The sequence below is a fragment of the Apis cerana genome, linkage group LG6 (genome assembly GCF_029169275.1).
Source record: "Apis cerana isolate GH-2021 linkage group LG6, AcerK_1.0, whole genome shotgun sequence".
Classification (NCBI taxonomy): Eukaryota; Metazoa; Arthropoda; class Insecta; order Hymenoptera; family Apidae; genus Apis; species Apis cerana.
In genome coordinates, this window is record NC_083857.1 from 14240797 (window position 1) to 14259644 (window position 18848).

Below are 18848 nucleotides of genomic sequence, written 5' to 3' on the forward strand. Positions count from 1 at the left end.
TGCTCCAAAATACAAAAAAAAAAAAAAAACATTTGACAACAACCTGGATATCGTTGCTGGAAAATTTTTATCCATCCTCTTGTAAAGAAACTCGTGTCCTGGAAGGGACAATAATTCCCATAACAAGATTCGTTCGGTCAAACACGCGATAATTTTTTCGTTCGTTCAAGCCGCTATCGGATAGCAGAGATACTGGAATCGATGGAAATACCATATACCGTCAATTGAATAACTCGTCGTCGGCTGGCTTGGTATCTATAACGATGACAAATGACGGCGCATTAACTAACTTTAATTACAGATGTGGTAACTTAAATCGATCGATTTCTGCAACTTGAGCGATTGTATCTTAGAGAAATATTCAGGCAATCGATTTATGCACGTTGTCAATATTACGAGGTTCTCAATATATATATATATATATACACGCACGTGGAATACGTAATTGTATCGATATTATTGAGCATTCGCAGAAATAGATTGGCGTATTGTCAATATCGAGAACCTTGAAGTATTGACAAATATATATATATATATATATACACACACACACTGATCTGAATGTTTCATTAAAGTGATCCGCGCGATTAACATCGATCATTAATTTATTCGATGTTTGTATATGCAGAAAAAGAAAAAAAGGATATTCAAAGCTACGATATAAATTTTTTCCAATTCCATTTAATACCAATTTAATTTTACAAAAATATTCACGGTCTGATAATTATATCGAAAATATCCCAGCCAATAATAAACTCGATTCCACAGGATCAAGTTCCAATAATAATAATAATAATAATAATTTATTAAAAAGGAACGCTGCAAACTGGAAGAAAAATTTCGGTAAAATTTGATAAATATTTAAAAAATCATCTTTTATATTATACTCAAAATATGGAGCAACGAAAGCGCGGTAAAAGCGCTAACGAAACGATAGTTCCGCTCCGTATTGGAGAACGGCGGTGGAATATTTATAAGCGAGGCGCGGTTTTAAAGCCGTGTGTACCATGTCGGCCGAATTGAGTTGTCGTACGCGCCACACAACGCGTGCGCATCATCACGGTGATTAACGACGCGTCGTTCCAACTCGATGAGAAATTGTCTTATTACTTGTGCGCAACGAGCGACCCCTTGTATCTCAAAGGTGAAGTTTTATACATTTCTGCGCGGAGAAATTCGAAACGTAGATACATTATCGGTCCCATTCTAAAATTCGATTTACCAGTCTTATCATTTACGTTTTAAAACGTTCGAAACGTTCTATTCAAACGCGTTTAGAAAAATATTCGAAATTTCAGGATATCAAATTACTTTAGCTCTAATCTTTTTTTTTTTACATCACCTTTTGTTTCACACCACCTGTGAAACACATCCATCCGTATATTCGAATCGAGAATTTATTCAAATTTATTTCTGCGACAAAGGAACGGGCGACAGAACAGAGACGCGGAAGAAATGAGGCTCGAATTGCGGGAGAGGAGAGGCATTCGGGTGGAGGAGGGAGGCGCACGTGGGCCGGTGACGTGTACAACGGCTGTCAATGGCGACAACGATGACGATGATGACGCGAGTGAGAGGCACCGGAAATGCATTCGAGCGAATGGATCGGAGCAAGCGCGTGGGCAAAACGCGTGTGAAAATGCGTATATAACGGCTCCGAGTGAGAGGCGAGAGGCGAGAAAGCGGAAGAGAGAGAGAGAAAGAGATAGAGAAAGGGAGGGAATAATAAGTGGATACAACGAAAAGTGGAACTCGACTCGAAACGGGATTTACTCCTACGAATACGAGACTTAGCCTCCTTAGACTAATTTGCCGATGTTAATGATAGCTAATTGACAGGCAGTAGCCGAGAGCGGGAGTGCCCGATGAAGTTATTCCGCCGGATGAAAACACCGGCTCTGTTTTGATCGTTGTGCAAGCAAGCATCGTGCGCGTTGGAAATTGTTTTATCGATTTTTTCTCTCTCTCTCTCTCTCTCGAATAAATTAGGATAAGTCGTCTCGTTTTAAATAACTCAGTCGCTGTCGTTGTATCTTTTTCTTTTTTTTTGTAAGACAGCTGTAAGAAGTTTGCTGTTAGAGACGATTTTCATTTCGAAAAAATGTGGATAGTAATTTAATTATTTCTCGTGGACGGTGTCTGTTCGCGATACGTACGTTTTCTTACGATTTAAATTTTTTAGGTTAGGTTAGGTTAGCTTGAATGATAGAACGTAGAGATAATTAAATTAATCTTACAACTTCGATCTTGATTAGATAGAAACGTAAATATAACAGAGAAAACGAACGATAGACGGATCGTTTATCTTGCGCGCGATTCTTTCTTTTGACTTTGAAAGAAAGAAAAACTTGCAACAACTAAACGATTCGTTTTCATTTATTCTCGAGGCGACGTTATATTTTAGGCGCGATAAACACGGATTTTCCTGTTCACACTTTATCCGCGAGTGTCTGGAATTAAAAATGGGCGGCGTAATAGGAAAAGGCGGACGATAAATCGATTTTACCGAGCGATACCGGCGCACCGCTTGGAATAATCATACGTGACGCGATGGATCGTATTTGACTCTCGTCATCGTCGTCGATACATCTTTGATATTCGCTGCTTTAAATGAACGTCTCTTCCTTCCTTTTCAAAAAAAAAAAAAAAAAAGAAACGTTAATAAAAATGTAGGATTCGCATTCAGACGCGGCCGTAATAATAATAATAAAGATGGCCGGCCAAGATAAACGCACAAGTTTAATTAATATCGATGAAACGCAAGAAGGGGGCGCGTAAGCACGGAGGAAACGGTGCGCTCCGGGCAATGATAATGAACCGTATCTTATAAAATCCGTACCTCTTTCGCCAACCTTTCGATCGACTTATTCTTCTTTTCTCCTTTTTTTGCTCCGACATATTCCACCCGGATAAAAATTAAGATAGGGAGGAAAATGGAGGATAAATTTGAACGGAAGCAGAGCGAACGTTTATTCTCGTAGAGGCGAAACTGAACGTATTATTGTAATAAAAGTAAGCTTGGTTCACGTGTAACAATTTTATGGGGATAAAATTCGATTCGAAAGTGAAACTCGAAATTTATTTTTTTTTTTTTTTTAGGATATTTCAACTGGGAGAATTGGAACTATAGTTACATATTTTGAATATTATTATTGCGATAAGAGAGAAATATGACGAAGACTTTTCAAATAAAGATTCGCGATCGATTTATAGATGGTGTGCTGGTTTTTCAAATTTTTTCGATCCCTGCCATTTCGAAGAAATGTCGATAGAATCGATTTTTATCTATCGTAAAAATTCCTCGATTTGTTATCGTTCGAAAGTTTTGAGAGTTGGGCATTAAAAAAAGTAATTAGTTAAAAAATTAATAAAGTTTTATTCGTAACTATCAAATTTTACTCATTACTGGTTCTCTTAAGTTTCGGAGGAGCTTATTGAAATAATAAAAAGAGGATAAATTCGAGAAATTGATTAAATTGAAATTGGCATGATTATGACGATATAATTCAAAATGTATCGAAAGATACAAGATGTGCACAAAATTGCAATTAGTTCGTGAAATTATATGTAAATTATTATTATTATTATTTAATTTTCATTCCTATTATTGGGATTGCTACGCAAAAATCCTTCATTTTCGATTACAAAAAAAAAAAAAAATTATTTCGTCGTATAAAAATAAAAGAATCCTTCTCGAAAAGTTTAAAACAGCGTCTTCGTCTTTCGACTTTAGCTATTAGAACTTACGATCGCAACATTTTGCAATAATAACTTAATTGGGTTTAATTGGAGCAATTGGCCTAACTAAATAGCTTTAATTTTTCACCGTGTAAACTCTATGTAATGATGGCAAAGCTGTAACTCATATCTATTACCGTTTCGAAATTGGAAACGACAGTCGTCCTCCTTGCCCATCCTCGAATGGAAGAATTTTATTTCGATGAATTTACCTAGCCACGCGTGGCTAGGTAACTCGAGACACGTGAATTTCGTATAATATTGTGCGCGTGTGCAAACAATTATCTCAACTCGTGTAAATAACGAATAAAATCGAACGAAATTCTCATTGGAATATGTCGTTTTAAATCGACTCTAAATATTATTAAGTGAAATTTAACTCCTCCGTTTAAATCGTATTCGAAACAAAGATAATTACGTGCAACTTACGTGCAACATTTTTATCCCTAGAAATTCAACGCGTGGGGAAAATTTAACGGTCGAAGTTGGTACGGTTGCTTCGATAATTCCTCGCCTCGAAACGTAATAATCGTCCGAGCTGTTGTCCGAAAAAAACGAAGCTCGATCGTGACGTGTTACGAGTTAAAACAAACGAATATTTCAACAAAGTCTAAGATTTAAAATAATAAATAAATAAATAAATAAATAAACGTCAAATAATCAAGGATAAGAATAAAGGATCGACGAAGGGTTGAGATACGCTGCCTCTGTTTATTTCAATAACAAAAACCTTGGAAGGAGATTGTTGTAGTTGAGCCGGTATTTGTTCCACGGTTAAACCACCGTGTAATCTGTTACCAGATATATAGATCACGCGAGACCGAGTAAGTTAGTTTTCTTTCTTTCTCTCTCTTTTCAAAGGTTAGAAAAAGAGAAAAAACGCTCGCATCCTCGTCCTCCTGCGAGCGTCCCGCGAGCAAGAAAGAAGTAATTATTTCACTTGGATAGTTTCTCATTGCGGATCGGACGCACGTACACAGAGCCGGGGTTAACGTTTTATTTGCCGAGATCCAGAGTGGAAAATTGTCGGCGCGATCGGGCAACGAAAGGTAGAAATTACGTTGTACGATGTTTTAACGATAATTTAAGAAACAAGTAATGGAAATTCTATGGCAGTGGTTTTCTTCCGGACGGAAAAATCGAAATTACGCTTCCCGCGATTCTATCGAGTTTGAAAAGTTAAAATTAAATTCAATTCAACTAATCATATTATATTGTAACGATTTAAAATCGTAAAAAAAGAAAAATGTTATTTTTATTCAATTTTTATTCAATCCTCCTTTTGTAAAAATTGTAATTCCTTGAGAAAACGTATTATTTAAAATCTCTCTATAATTTTTAATACAACGTATGTAGATTCCTATTAATTTTACGGCATGTTAGATATTATATGTTCGTATTTTACGACTAAACAGCGAGCGGGATACCTCCTTGTGCCAGTGATTCTTGCACCTTGGAGAGAATCACTCTGGCGTAATTTTATGAATTTTCTACAATTTTTCAATGAAAAAAACTATATCCCAAACCTCTTGTTAATTACTTTTATCGTATTAATTTTATCCTGGAAGAAAGGTTAAAATTCTGTTAAAAACTGTACGAGTAGTACAGTTTTACATTTTAGTATTTGTTACCTAAAATTTTTCTCGAATTACATTGTTGCTTATTAATTACTTTTTACCTCTTGTTAATTACTTTTATCGTATTAATTTTATCCTGGAAGAAAGGTTAAAATTCTGTTAAAAACTGTACGAGTAGTACAGTTTTACATTTTAGTATTTGTTACCTAAAATTTTTCTCGAATTACATTGTTGCTTATTAATTACTTTTTACCTCTTGTTAATTACTTTTATCGTATTAATTTTATCCTGGAAGAAAGGTTAAAATTCTGTTAAAAACTGTACGAGTAGTACCTTACATCCCAGTATTTGTTACCTAAAATTTTTCTCGAATTACATTGTTGCCAATTATATTATTATTATTATTATTATTAGCGAGTGAGGCGAATTTATCTTACACGTGAAAAGTGGATCCAGGATAGATTCAAGAACCACTGGTGCACGGGTTATATTATGGGATGCGCCCGTGGCCGGGTACGGTCCGACTTAACGATTTAATAATTGCGCGGTACCCTTCGTTCTCCAAACAACGCACGATCATTAAGCGCGATATAATTCGTTCCTCTCGGGATTTGATATGCAACCGGCTTGACGAGGACCTCCGCCGTTTCGCTTTCACGTTATTATTAGCCGTGTAACAACATAATGACGCGAGGAAAGCGCCTGGTTCGCGTCGATTAGTTCGACAGGTACGCGATAAAACCACGGATTTTTAGGTCGAAACCTAATCGACCTAATTTTCTCTATTTTTTCTTTTTTCTTTTTTACAGAAGGATGCTTCCGTGATCCGGTCTTTCTTGTACGTTGTCGGGTTAAAAATTCGGTCGGGAAAATATTGATGTGATAATCGTTTGAGAATTTAATTTTAATACATCTTGGAGATAAATAAGTTGCAACTAAAAGAAATTTTAAGTGAATGTGATGGAAGTAGTTGGAAAGTATTTACGTTGAAAATATTGCGAGTGGAATAGTTAAAGGACAAATTTTTAATCTAATAAACTACCGATGTATCGGTGGCGCACACAAGGTAAATCTGAATTTTAATAAACGAGGAACGGTGTTTCTCCGACGAGCGTGTAATAAATTTCGTGAAAATAATAACCGAATAATGTATAAACGAAGAAAATGATTATATTACACGTTACATCGATCATTTCAAGTGTAAAAAATATTATAAAATAATGCTTCGTTATATTAATTACACGATTAATATTTTTCTTATCTTAATGATATTATTTCTTATTTCGCGTAATATTATCCGCTCGACCGATCAGCAGTGGAGGGTTCGGAACGTGAAACGCCGCAAGAAATTTTCCACGGAAGCTTCCGTGCTCCAATTAACGGGAAAGATTCGTCCACGGTACGTATCCGGTGAAACGAACAGAAATTTCATCGTAATTTTCTCGCTATTTTCTCACGTTTCGTCTCACGTTTCGAACCGAGTTTATATTGCCTCGTTAAACGAATCGTGTAAGGAAGATACTCCTCGTGTCATAAGCGATCCATTTCCGCGCTTTCTGTTACGAGCGTGAAACGTGTACATACTATGTTTTACACTCTACTCTGTTCTCGTGAAAAACTGATACATCCTCGTGATTCACTTGTCAGCGATATTATCAACTTGAATGATGCCTGCAGAGTCGTCAAGAGCACGATAAATGTATGAGAATCGTAATAGTTTTTAAATTGAGTAATAAAGTGATACAGTATATATATATGTATATATTACCTATGTATATAGTTCTTGTTGCATCATCATGTGTAAACTGTTTATTTCTATTCAGTTTCCTTCCTACAAAAAATTTAATTTTTTATTAAAATTTAATTTAATATTTATCATTCTAAAAATAATAATAATAATAATAATAATCGGTGCGAAATATATAAATTTTATATTATTTCATTCGTTATCGATTCATCTGGTAATTTATCTATCTCTTTGTTTTAATATCCAGACTATGTCATAAATTCTTTGAATGATCTTGAATATGTGGATAATCGTTATTCTTAATTTTCAATTAAATTAATGATTGAAGGAGAATGAGAATCATAGTAAATTTAATTGATAGAATTGTGTGTTATAATTTTATGTTATTTTAAGTTAATACCGATATCTTGATGTAACAGTGACACAAATTAAAGCCAATAATGTCCAATAAAATCGAAAAATATATCAAGAAGGTTATTTCTTAAGTAATTTCTAAATATAAATTTCTCAAAATAATAATTTCTACGTTATTTATGTCATTATAATTCTTAGCATCTAATTGTAATAATTATTGAATAATGTTGCGAAAATTTGTCAGGGTTTATTCATTAAAAGTTATTAACAAAAAATTTAGAGATTAAATCAGATTAATTTTAATCAGGTTCATCGTTATAAACATTAACAGTGGCTAAATTAAGAAAATTAATCCAATGCAAATCATTAAAACTAACAAAATGAATCTTTATTTAATTTTTATAAATAAAACTAAACTTAAAATTAAGACAAGATAATCGACGTCGAACAACAAAAATAACCTAACCTAACCTAAACATAACCTAAACTATATTCGAACTATATTCGACAATAATTTTTTAAATAATAAATGACCACCAAGTAAATACTATTCTGTGATAACCTTGACACATGTTAAAAAATCATTAAGATCAGAGACTGATATCTTTCTGTAAATATTTACCTTACATTATACTTCGTGTCCAATATACCATAAACTTACATAAGTTATCGAATTGCGCACTCTTCGAGCTTCTGACACAAAAAGAACCGTATTTCGCTCTCAACAATTACAATTTAGTCACAAGTTGTTCCCAGAACGGGAATAAACCCGAGTAACCTCTTCCCTACGATCATCTCTTCTTTATTCCCGATATGCGCGATGAAGACGTACGAGTTACAAAGAAATCCATATTTGCATTTGAAAGGCTGGTTGCACACGTTTGAAATCCGTTCAGAAAAGCGGAAATAATCGGTAGGATCGTGGAACTCGCCTCTCTGCGAGGAATTTTAATTAGTCGTTCCTATGTATCTCGCAATTCGATTATCGATCCCAGCGCGAGTGACGCGAGTCACGTAAGCGGCCGTCGATAAATTTCACGAAACGCCACGTCGTCGAATAAGTTTGCAAGCTGGGAATCGACGTGTCGTCGTACACGGACAAAAGCTCTAGTGTCTCTTCTACGAGATTTCTACGCTCTTACTATCGTGTATCGTAAATAAGCACTGCGTTGGAGATTCGTTTAAGAAGGATCGTTGATGGAATGCCTGCAAAGAAGAAGAGTCGATATACATTTTCGAAGAGACCGCACACGATTAATCATATTGGCGATAATATTAACAATAATGTTTCAAACATTGTTTTAATGCGATATTTTTTAATCTTGCTCGATATTCGAGATGACCAATAATATTTTCAATTCTTTACAGATAGTGGCAATATCGTTGATCGTATGGGAGCAGTTCATGCGACGTTTACATACGATTATATTGTTATTATTACTAAGAATCCTACGAGATTATTATCGAATAAATTGTTGTCGAACGATCGTCTTCGTTTTAGTCGTTATTCGATTATTTGGATAAAGTTTTATCCCAACTATTAAACGTAATGATAATGGAAAAATATATCGTTGAATAAAATAAAATATAAAGGGACGATTTATGCGGTATTTTACCTTTACAATTATTTTTACAAGAGAGATTCGAATAATTGTATTAAACGTACAAGATTGGTAATATGATAAAAACTCGTTGCAATTAGTTAAATATTAATTACGATTTACTTTCGGCCAATGCATATCACTCCGCTTTATTTTCTTAATTAAATCGTAGCTCCATATCTCGTTCTGTACATCGATACTGTTCAATCGAACGAAAATTGAAACACGTGTACGATTGCGATCGTGGTAATCGCTACGAATATCGTTAAATTAACGAACCAAGTCACGGGTATGCGCGTAAGCATAACCTAAAAGGATACAGATGTTCACCGATATTGACGTCAAAAATTGATAGAGTATCATCGAAGGGGCAAATATTGTACAGAAATTTCATTAACGTTCGATAAATTAAACGGGCCACGAATTAATTTGTGAAAATGAAAATCAAACATTCAACACCGTTACCGTGTCAAGTTGGCGTAAGACAAAGTTAACTCGATATCGCTGTACAAAAGGAACAACCGCTTTATGATTTCATGCTCGCTCGCTTACCGATGTATCATCAACGTTAACAGACTCGTTCCACCGCGTCGAGTTTAATGGTTTAATAACTGAAATTGAAAAGTCGAGCACTATCGGTAACGAAACGAGGCACACAGTCGATAATTATAACCTTTGTTTCACGAAATTATTTTCCAAAGGTAAATAACGCAACTATTAACGCCACATCTAGCCATCGGACCTTTTTTCTTTCTCGTTGTTCCTATTAGCCAGGTAATTCTCGCGACCAAATAAGCGAACAACAAACAGACGGCAGCCGACGGCACTCGTGAAAATTAATCCTATGCACGAGGTAAAGTGGGCAGCCCGTGCACAAAGGATATCCATAACTCTGTCGATAATTTTCGGATTCTTGATTAATTGCGGGCGCCCCCACGGCGCACAACGACACACGCGAGCTCGACTACACACGGTTTACTCTTGTTGACACTTTTGCACGCGATAAATCACGCGAGTCACGAGAAGTTGCGAGAACCAGTTGCTACCGATCCCCGCCGTTCGATATCCCCCCTTTGGGGGGGGAAAAAAGCCACCATAGTTTTGCGCCTTTCACGTTCCCTGCCGCGTTTGCGTTTTATAGAATTCAAGAGTGGCTTTGTAAATATTTCAAAAGTTCGAAACCTGAGTGCGCGCAAAAATTAACGAATTCCTTTGAAACGAGTTTGCGAAGTTACGTTTTTTTTGAAGAGAGAGAGAGAGAGAGAGGGCAAGTTCGAATAAAAGGCGAATATAACGCCATGTGCTCGAATTTTGTGGATCGAATTATCGTATCTCGTTAGAACTTTGTGAAACGAGAAGATCTTCGTGATAATTCATTTCACGAACCGATACTTTCATCGTACGATTAATACGATGGGAAATAACATAATTCTACCCTCTCGATATTTTATCCAATTTGCTGGTAATTTTACGTTCTGTGGAAACGTGACCGTAGACGTGATTTATTTAAATGCGACCCCCTCGCCACGCGACAGGCGGCGTCATTCGATCCAGGTTAAGAGATTTTAATTCCTGCTGGTTCTGTTTCCCGTGAACCCGCTTAATGAACACGCTCCGCGCGATAAATCAGGTTTGTCACGTGTAATTTTTACGAATTATCCGTTATACTTTTTCAAAATATAATTTTAATTTAATCCGTCGAAAATAATTTAAATTTGATTAGAACATTTTGTCGATATAGAGTCAATTGTCCGATTTGATTCTGATATTTTGTCATTTGTTTACAATGCATGATCATAAAGAACGATTATCAGAATTCTAAGCGGTTAATTATCGCTAGTCATTTCCTCTTTACGTCACGATATCGTCGTCAGATACACACATAAATTAATAATCAAATTGTCTAAATTCGAACTAGATCTGCTCCCGATACTCGTAACGTAAATAATTAAATTTCTTACGTTTCGCAGCTACACCGATCGAATATCATCTCTTCTTCAAGAAACGAGAATACCCGATGGGAAAATAGATGTGGTTGCGCATACGTACCAGTGGCGAATCGCGTAGTGGACACGTGGTAACAGCGGCGATGGCACACTATTCCGAAACACCTGCGCGCACGTTGCTCCGCACAAACGAATCGCGACGAGGATGCAACACACTGGATATCTCTCGACACTGTACCGCCGCACAGTCTCTCTCTCTCCCTGCCTCCCCCGCGGGCCCACCTCCTCTTTCACGACGAGCGACGTTCGCGTGGCGGCGGTTCATCAGCTCCGCCGGTTCATCACCCAACGGTTCACTTTTCGCCGGAAGTGGCTATGTGGATCACGAAAACGCGCGCCTCCAGAACCGTTCTCGTGGGGGAGGGCCCGATACCGCGAGTAGGGGGAGTGCGAGGGACCACCGCCTGCTGTGACCAAAGGTGGGGGGAGAAGAGATCACCGGAGAACCTTAGAAGCGGAGGAAAAGGACCGTGGAGGAGAGAAAACGTTGTAGGGAAATGGGATAGACGGCTAGAAAGAGAGAGAAAGAGAGAGAGAGAGAGAGAAGAGAAGAGAAGAAAAAGAGAGAGAAAGAGAGAAGCGAGACACGCGGCAAGCGGGAAAGGACGAAAAGGGAACGAGGTGTTTGGGGGGTGGGTGGAGTGAGGGAGAAGGATAATAGTCGCGGAGGGAGACAGGTATCAAGACGGGAAGGAAGAGAGAGAGAGACAGGAAGATAGAGCGAGGAGGGGGAAGCAGAATAGGGAGAGAGAAAGAGAGGGAAACAGAAATGACGGAACACGGATGCCGGGTCCGGCGGAGAAGTCGTGGGCACGATCGCCGTCACAACACTAGCGGTCTGGTGGTACACTCTTCCGATGCTACGTACACACACGCTCCTCTCCGCCGTTCTCTCTCCATCTCGTTCTCTCTTCTCGATCGAGTGGCCCTGTGCGCGCTCGCCTTCCTCCCGCTCTCCTGTGCTATATACATATACACACGAGCTCTCTCGACTTCTATCCACGTATACACGTACGTGTACACACATTATATATATATATATATATATATATATATATATATAACGTACGATACACGGGATTACGCGTGACTACTACGCGGCTCTCGATCTCGCCTCTCTTTTCCGCCTCCTCTTTGCCTCGGTTATGCGTTAAACGGAGAGGACTCGGAGGTTCCCTCCTACCTTGGACGGGCGCAAAAGCACGGACCGAGAATCGAGACAGGGCAATCTACTAGGTAAGACTAGTTCCTCCACCCAAGCCGTGGACCCGTTTTCCGTCGATCGCTCTCTCCCTCTCCTGTTTCGCTCTTTCTCTCCTGCTCTCTCTCGCCCTCCCCCCCGCTCCTCCCCATCTCCCTCGCTACCTCCTTCTTATCCGTTGCTCTTTTTTATCCACCGCGTCTTTTGTCCATTTCTTTCTCCCTCTTCGTCTCTCCTCGCTCTACCTCGCGCCATATATACCCGCCTCTCCCGCCACTCTTTGCCTCTCTCCTTCTTTCGCGTCTTTCGCCTTCTCGCGATCTCCTTGCGCCCGAGGAATCCGTCTTCCTTTATTTCTTGCCGCTCTTTCGACACGACTCTATCCGCTCGCTTCCCTTTCTTCCTTGCCTCCCCTTTCCAAGCTTTTGCCCTTTACCTTCGGGCGCCACTTCGATCCCTATCTCCCCTCCTCCCCTACTCCTCGTGCAACTTTGTTCGTCAAATTATATTTCTCGCCTTCCTCCCGAATATCTTTCGCTCTCGCTTCTCGGCTTTTTTTGTCCTTCCTTCCGTCCTTCCTTTCTTCCTTCCTTCGTCCCTTATCCACGCACACATACACACACGTATACATACATCCTTCACACGTGTAGGCACCGTGTAGGCACCTTGTCGACCAAGACTCTCTCTCTCTCTTTGTCTTCGACCGTCGACAGTCCTTCCTTTTCGAATTTCGTCCCCGTTTGTTTTTGCCCGTAAATTCGCGTTGCTCGTTAGTCGTGTTGCGTGCGCATAAATCTTCTCCGATCTCCTCTCTTTTTCCCGCGCTCGTCTTTCGAGTGCCCGTATACATAGCAGAAGGCGCGCATGCACGCCGTCCGGATCTACCACGCGCGAATAAATATGCTCAGAACAGCATCGATACTCCCGTCAACCGCGATAAATATATATACGTATCTCTTTCTCCTTCGAGATCGCGCCTGTTCTCTTCCTTCGACGAGTTCATAAATAATATTTCAGTATCGATTCCCCCCCCCCCCTTCGAAGGAAGAAACGAAATTTTCCTCGGCGTTATCCATTTAAATGCATGAGATTTTTCGTCGAATTTGACGTTTTCGATGCTCTCGATGAATTCTTTTCTCATCGTAATATTTCTCCAACGAAATTTCCTCTCGAACTCGAGAAGTGGAGTTCTTTTCGAGACCGTTGTGTAAATTTCGTGCGTCGTGAAACGGAACACAACCGTTTTGAATTTACATTCAAAGGAGCAGAGGTTTTATTTACGATTTTTATATAAGCAAGAACCGCCAATCGACGGTAAATAACGTTCGTTTTTCGAAAATTTCAATTCAACTTGTTCTTTATTGCGTCACTCTTTCGTTCGCTGCTCATTCAAATAGATTGGTAATTATAACATATTAGATCGCTCGTAACGAATGACGTCTGGTTTCGATTCCGACCGACGCTCGGTTTTATTTCGACCCATTTTCCACAGGAAAAACTTCTCCATTCCGAGCCACTCGAATAATCACGCGATATATTTAAGGAACACGAGAAGATACCAATACTCGATCGTAATTTTTTCGATGCCTTGTTGCGACAAACGAATAACTTTCGAATATTCAAGGCAAAGATATTACGTTTTTAATTACTCGAGCGAGGAACATTGAGCCGCCAATTTATGAAAATTCCCTTTTGCTTCCCCGAGCTCTGTCCACTCTTACTCTTTGCGCGTCGAATCTATTAGAGAGGATTTACCTCGCGTCGAGGATTTACCGCTCTCCTTCCTCGAGAAAAACTTTACCTCGGGAAGAAGGAGAAGCGGAAGAAGAAGTCGGCAAAGTTGCCAAGATTCTTGGGAAAGAAAGCTGCCCGTTCTTCAACTTTTATCTTTTATCTTCTTTCAGCCTTCTAAACTTGATGATGAAACTTGGTCGAAAGTCGCGGAAAGAATGCGCCAATAATTTTCCGAATCTATCTTTCTCGAGATCGAATTTTTTAATTACCCCTTTGATATTAATTATCCCTGGTGAGGACGGAATAAGAATGAAATATCGTAATTACGAAGAGAGAGAGAGAGAGAGAGAGAAAATAATGACGCAGTGCTAGTAAACGAAACGCGTGATAATTATCAATGTATCACGTTAGTCATGCCACGCATTTATAAATAAGCGTTCATCTATTATTATAATTATATTTAAGAAAGAAAGAAAAGAAATATAACGATGTAAATATATTTACATCGTTATCTCGATGCATACGATTAATTAATCCAAGCCAATTAATTACACTTTTTTCCCCCTTCTCGTTTCCAAGGACTAACATTTTTTTTCTCTTTCTTTATGCCTCTCCCTCATGTCCCTCGCTTATAACAGTGATCCTCCATTCTCAACGGCGACGAAAACTCGTCCTGGAAAAACTTTTCTTCCTTCTTCACCGTTTTCCAAGATTTATCCCCCCTTAAATTTCTCCCCCCTTCTCTCTCCTTCCTTTCCTCGCGGCTCCAATGTTTCCCTTGCGCCCGCAAAAGTCAATGTTTCGAACACTCTTATCTGGCTCTTTTGAAACGTTTCGCCGTTTCGAATATATCGCGAGATATCACGGCAGTTTTATGAACCCTTCCCCCGTCCCAGTTAGAAACGGAGCGTAACCACTCGCCTGGTGTGACGAAGGAGCGTGGAAAATCGTGGATTTGCAAAGGGGAGGGAGGGAGGGAGGGCGACGCGCGTGTCGACGGATGAAAAGGTCGAGTTTCATCTAGCGACATATATGCATCGTTTTGCCGACGATTGATCGATCAGAAGAGCGGCTTTGATCCGAATATTTCGTAGGTGAAAATAAGGTATGAAGTCGAACGCTGTTCGAAAAAAAGAAACAAGGAAGAAAACTGTTTGAAACTGTACGATTGGATTTATTTAATTTTATTTTTTTAATTATTGAAGGTAATTTAATGCTCTTTGGTATTCGAGGGGAAAAATTGAGTTGAAAAGTTTATTGTAAATTTTATACGAGAGGTATAAAATTAAGGGATAAAGTGAAGGAGAAGGTCGGAGACAAATGCGATCAGCGATATAGGTAAGAGGAAGAAGGAAAGATGTTTTCTATTTAGTTTACCGTGTTTGGAGGGAGAAAGAGGATGGCAGTTACGACTTTTCTCGGAATCGGACTAATAGGAGAGGCTTAATGTTATTTACTTGTTGAGAGAAGAGAGGGGAATATGCTTTCGATTCGAGGTGGAAAAAGAAAGGTAGTAGAAACACACAGTTGAATAAAACTCGAAGGGAACAACAAGGATTCGTTCTTTTCGACTCTTGTTGAAATTTATTCCTTTTAGAAATCGCTCGTGAAATTATTTAAAAAAGACTAAAGAATTTAACTAAAAATAATCGAACAGAAATTAACTTCTTTCGAATCGATTACTTAAAATTAAGAGAAGAAGAAAAATAGTTTCTTTACGATTCAAAAATTCAAAAATTTCCCTCGAATTAATGAAAAAAAAATTGTTCGAAGAAAATCGTCACTATAATAGCTGGAATGAACGATGAAGGAAGTTTCAGGATAATAAGCAGTTGGATAGCTGCAATTGGCGGCGGCCTACGTTCGCGTGGCTCGGCCATCCGTGGATTTTAGAATCGATACGACGTTCGCCGTGTGGCGGCGGCAGCTGTGCCAGATCAACCGGCCCACCAATAGGCTCGTTTGTTATGCGTCGAACGCGAATTATCGAATACGCATCGATCCCTGCGAGACCGAATCTTTCTCCAAGTTTGGAGAGATCCCGAGAGGCGAATCTGACCCGGCGGCGATCATAATTCGATATTGAAACTTTCGTTCAAACAGAGGCTGGTATATTGATTTTTTTAAAAAATTAAGTTCAAATCTAAAAGAGTATATAAAGTTTCTTATTTTTTGGATTTATAACAAGTTCAATTCTCCATCTTTTTTAGTTCCGTGTTGTGTAAATTAAATTACGGTGAAATCGGGTTAAATTAAATCTAAAAGTTTAGGTAAAAATTCATCCAAGCTTCGATATTTTTAAATCATGACTTTTTTTTACAAGGAATGTGTTACAAACGAGAAGAAAAATAAGAAAATAAGCGCAAATTAATTATTTGTAGATTTCGAAAAAGAGGAAAAAATGTCAAAAACTCGAAGCTTCGATCTAAAATTAAAAGAAATATACGAGATTTTTAAAATTATCCCATTATTCTAAGAAATTATCTCAGAAACGATCGACTTTCCTTTTCTCCTTCGGAACGCGGCGATGCGAAGAAAAAGAAGGAGAAGAGGAGGAGAAAAGAGAAAGAGAGAGCCGCGTAAATTAATTAACGGCCGTAATCGCGCGGATAAGCGAAATAACAGGACCACCCACCGCAGCTTGTCCGGATAGACGAAACGCAACGGGTTTCAAGATTCGTTCGATCGCGTATGACAAACGATCGGCCATAACGTCGAATTAACTTTCAACCGGTCCGGTTCCACGTTTGATCGAGTCTAGCGGACCGTATCCGCTAGGATGCATTAACTCTCCCCGCTCGTTCCTGCGCCGACCAATCGACTGTAAAACCTACTTGCAAGTGGTAACGCGATCCGTTCGAAAAAAATTTCTCCTTTTTCTCTCCCATGCGACGTCACGCGTCTCATCCGTTTGCGAACCGAGTTTTTCGGACGAGCTTCCAAATAACACGTAATATATGTTTCTTTGTCGAACAATATTCTTTTCTCATTCTGTGAGAAATAGTCAAGATTATCGATTAAAGAGAGGGATATATTATAGAATGGCATATAATAGTATAATTTTGTTCGCGCTTCGATTTTATTAAATTATTTTTACGTCGCGTAAAATTGTCTTCCAACCACGCCACGTCATGGATTTAAGTAGAGTTTTTCCAAGCAGCTTTTTTCGAAATAATTCGAAACGTACATGCGTGTTATTTCAGAATATTTTATCTTGTGAAAAACGGATTGTTATCGATTAAAGAGGAATACGTACCTTTCTATATATTAGTAACTTAATTTAATTTTGTTCGTGGCTCGATTTCTCTTTCGTTATTTTTACGCCGTGTAAAATTTTTCTAATTTTTTTCCAGCCACGAGTCGCATACGAGTTTTTCCAGAAGAAGCTTCTGGAAATAACTAGATTGTTAAAATTACATCTTTCTACGAGAATGAATATATATTGGCAATTTGATTTAGCTTTGTTTCGATCTCTTTTTCTCGAATTATTTTTACGTCGTGTATTATACATCCGCTGGAAAATTTTTAGTTAAAATTTCTTTATAAGCATATATTCCATGGATGGTTATTAAAAAGCACATGTTGAAGCTCCATATCATGGATTTATAATTTTAGTATCAATTACATTAAAATAACGAAGATATCACGATCGATAATAATTTAAAATATATTATTTAAATATATCGATAATTTTTTTATTATCGATGCATTTGGTGTTTTAATTTTGAGATTAACACGTTTGTGTTAATATGACCTGTAATCAATTATTCCTATTTCATTCATTGTTAATAAGATCAATAATTTTGCAATTTTGCAAACTTTTTTAAAATTCGGGTTGCTACTTAATAATAATTTCTTATGGATTAAGATCATCCGAATTATTATTATAATTATTATTTTTATTAAATATTTTAAAAAAATGGACATTCATTAATAAAGATAATAATCAAGTTTTATACCACCAGTTTTATTTTATTATCGTGATTTGACGTTAAATTCATCAAATATAGATATCGTCGATTATCGTTGAAAGAACTTCTCTTCCTTCAAATTCGAATTTTCGAAATTACGAACGAATATGAAAATTTATTACAATTATCGAAGTTCGTAAATTCGCTGATAATTCAATTAGTTCAATCACGAAATTTTAAAATCGTGTCTTCGAACGAGTATAATTTATTAGCAGAGATCGATGTCTCGGGTGATATTTTAACACGATATTAAGCAACACACAATTTACTTATCAATTTATTATTACTTTACAACGACGCAAAAAAGATAAATACGCGGCGTTCCAATTTTTCTTCTTACATAATTTATATTAAGACGAGATATAATTTGATTTGAGAAGAAATCTTTCAATTCGCACCTTCTTTTCACAAGCGATAAACTCAAACAAGAATTTATATATCTTAATATTTCTGTTAAGACTCTAATTACGTCGAAAAAGAAGAAAGAAAAAAAAACTGGAATAATTTCCATTGGTGCATTTCCTCCTGGACTGGAATTCGAAGATGAGAATTCAACGAAGACGATTATATAAGTAACTAATAAAAAAAGAACTAGAGAGATTCCCGAGTTAATTCCAGGCAACATTTTCCTCTGCAAAAACTTTGTTAACGAGTCGATAAAAAAAAAAAAATTTCCATTCAATCGTCTTACGATGTTCCCACGTTCAACGGATGCAACAGGCGTCTCTCTCTCTCTTTTTCTCTTCTTTCGATCCTTTTCCTTTATTCTCACCCCGTGCGTATAAAGGAGAGAGAAGTAGGAGAGAGAGAGAGAAAAAAAAAGAAACCAAAGTCGATCATAGAGCGAGCTCTGTGATGAACGAAGTTTGAAAAGAGACGGTATATATCGAGTGAAGAAGGGGAGAGGGAGAGAGGAGGC

General features: G+C 37.8%; 1 long non-coding RNA gene across 1 annotated transcript; it reads left to right on the forward strand.

Annotated features, from left to right (window-relative positions):
- Positions 1–5572: 5572 nt before the first annotated feature.
- Positions 5573–7523, forward strand: LOC133666302 (uncharacterized). Its single transcript, XR_009830296.1, has 2 exons — positions 5573–6043; positions 6125–7523. It is a non-coding gene; the product is annotated as an uncharacterized LOC133666302 (long non-coding RNA).
- Positions 7524–18848: the final 11325 nt, after the last annotated feature.